Raw genomic sequence first — 2,500 nt, forward strand, 5'->3', positions numbered from 1 at the left:
GCGTCGGGCCACCTGCTGCCGGCCATGAGCATCCAAATCCCCGCAAAAGGGGCATTTTCATTTCTTCATCGGGACTTCCGACAATTGCCGAGGTTCAACTCATTAACGTTGTTCGCAGACACTTGCCAGAAAATGCAAGTGGCCACTTTGCCGGGCCGACTCGCTTGCCCAAGCGGGAAACCATCAACCGAAGGCCCGGTAAGGCGGCCGAATCTGACCTCATAGACTTCCACACAACGGGACTTTTGACTTTCCCGGCCGCGGGTGGCCTCCACCCGGCCTCAGCCATCAGCCCTGCCTGCCTCCAGCCGCCTTCTGGTTAATGAGTTATCCAGCCTGGCACTTCGGTTGCGCCAGCGAGACCAAGTCTCGGCTTTGGTTAATGATTTGAGCCGAACCGACCTGCCCCCCGCCCCCGCGGGCTGAACTCGGGCAGGTCTGCCGATTTCCCGACTCCTTTCGGGGCCTAATCGCGTCGCGCGAGCCGCCTGGCGCGATCGGGGACCATGCCCCGGCCTCTGCCAGGCCTCGGGCAGCCGCTTTTGAAGCCCGACCAAAAACCCGAAAAATGGGCAAAAAGGGAATAAATTCCCGCCCAAAAAGGGTGAATAGTCGGTTGGGCGGCAGCCCTGGTCGGTCTCTGCAGACCTGGAGGCTCGAGACGTTTGTTTGGAAAACTCACCAAGTCTCGATTCTGCCACCTCCTACCTCTGTGCAGATACCCCGCCAACCCCCAAGGACAGAAATGACAAGTGTCAAGTTGGCGGGGCGTCGGGCCACCTGCTGCCGGCCATGAGCATCCAAATCCCCGCAAAAGGGGCATTTTCATTTCTTCATCGGGACTTCCGACAATTGCCGAGGTTCAACTCATTAACGTTGTTCGCAGACACTTGCCAGAAAATGCAAGTGGCCACTTTGCCGGGCCGACTCGCTTGCCCAAGCGGGAAACCATCAACCGCAGGCCCGGTAAGGCGGCCGAATCTGACCTCATAGACTTCCACACAACGGGACTTTTGACTTTCCCGGCCGCGGGTGGCCTCCACCCGGCCTCAGCCATCAGCCCTGCCTGCCTCCAGCCGCCTTCTGGTTAATGAGTTATCCAGCCTGGCACTTCGGTTGCGCCAGCGAGACCAAGTCTCGGCTTTGGTTAATGATTTGAGCCGAACCGACCTGCCCCCCGCCTCCCCCGGGCTGAACTCGGGCAGGTCTGCCGATTTCCCGACTCCTTTCGGGGCCTAATCGGGTCGCGCGAGCCGCCTGGCGCGACCGGGGACATGCCCCGGCCTCTGCCAGGCCTCGGGCTGCCGTTTTTGAAGCCCGACCAAAAACCCGAAAAATGGACAAAAATGGAAAAAATTCCCGCCCAAAAAGGGTGAATAGTCGGTTGGGCGGCAGCCCTGGTCGGTCTCTGCAGACCTGGAGGCTCGAGACGTGACTTTGGAAAACTCACCAATTCTCGATCAGCCACCTCCTACCTCTGTGCAGGTACCCCGCCAACCCCCAAGGACAGAAATGACAAGTGTCAAGTTGGCGGGACGGATTTGACTTCGGTCGCCGAGCCCTGGAACTAATTTCCCGCAAACGGCTTCGGATTTAGCTCCATCCAGACTTCCGGGACGAAACTTGACAGGCCGTATCTCCGCACTCCCGGAGCGCAGCCGCACCGTTCCGGCACCCATCGACGCGGCTGGCCGAGCCCGAGCGAACGCACCCCACGGCGGACGGCTAGGCCTTTCCGATTTTTTCACCCTTTTTCCCGAAAAGATTCCAACTGGCAGGGACATTCGCCCGACGGCTTAAAGACATGCCCTTCTGCCACACTAACGTCCCCGCCTTCGTTTGGCTATGTTGGCTTCGTCATTTCCGTCTTTTATTAAAGATACCTTCTTAACACGCCGGTTAACCATTTGCCAGAGTTTTCGGTTAATGGTTTGCCACCTTCAACCCATTTGGTTAACCATTTGCCGCCGACAATTTTCAGTTCATCAGTTGCCACATTCAGACTTTCTTCTCCGGTTGCATTTCGCGGACTTCCAGCGCGCTCGGCTTCGGGTCGGCCCGCAGGAATGTGGTAGCGTTCGATGCCGCTTGCCTTCCTCTTCCCCGCGCCGCGCACCCGACGAGCACAGCTGGCCCACCAGCGGAGATAGCCGTCGGAAAGCGGTCTCCAGCCAACGGCTGCACCTCCGCCGGCCAAAGAGCCGGCCGCACGCCGTCGCTGGCCTCCGGTGCGACCCGTCCGGCCGCAGCGGACGCTCTTTACCCGCGCCAGTTGCCACGTTGCGTCGTCATGTTACTGCCCAAAGACTGCAGCGGATGCCGGTTGCCCGGCGGGCCAAGCGGCCTAGCGACGCCGTGCCTCGTCCATGCGGGAGCGGGCTGACACCGCCGCCTGCGGCGCCGCCGCCGCTTTCCAACGAGGTATGGCCGACAGCGGTCCGACACGGGACGGCGGAGAGATCCGCATTTCGGCCCCGGCCGCATCAGACAGCCAGAACTG

This window comes from Pristiophorus japonicus, unplaced genomic scaffold (assembly GCF_044704955.1).
Source record: "Pristiophorus japonicus isolate sPriJap1 unplaced genomic scaffold, sPriJap1.hap1 HAP1_SCAFFOLD_1390, whole genome shotgun sequence".
In the NCBI taxonomy this organism is placed as follows: Eukaryota; Metazoa; Chordata; class Chondrichthyes; family Pristiophoridae; genus Pristiophorus; species Pristiophorus japonicus.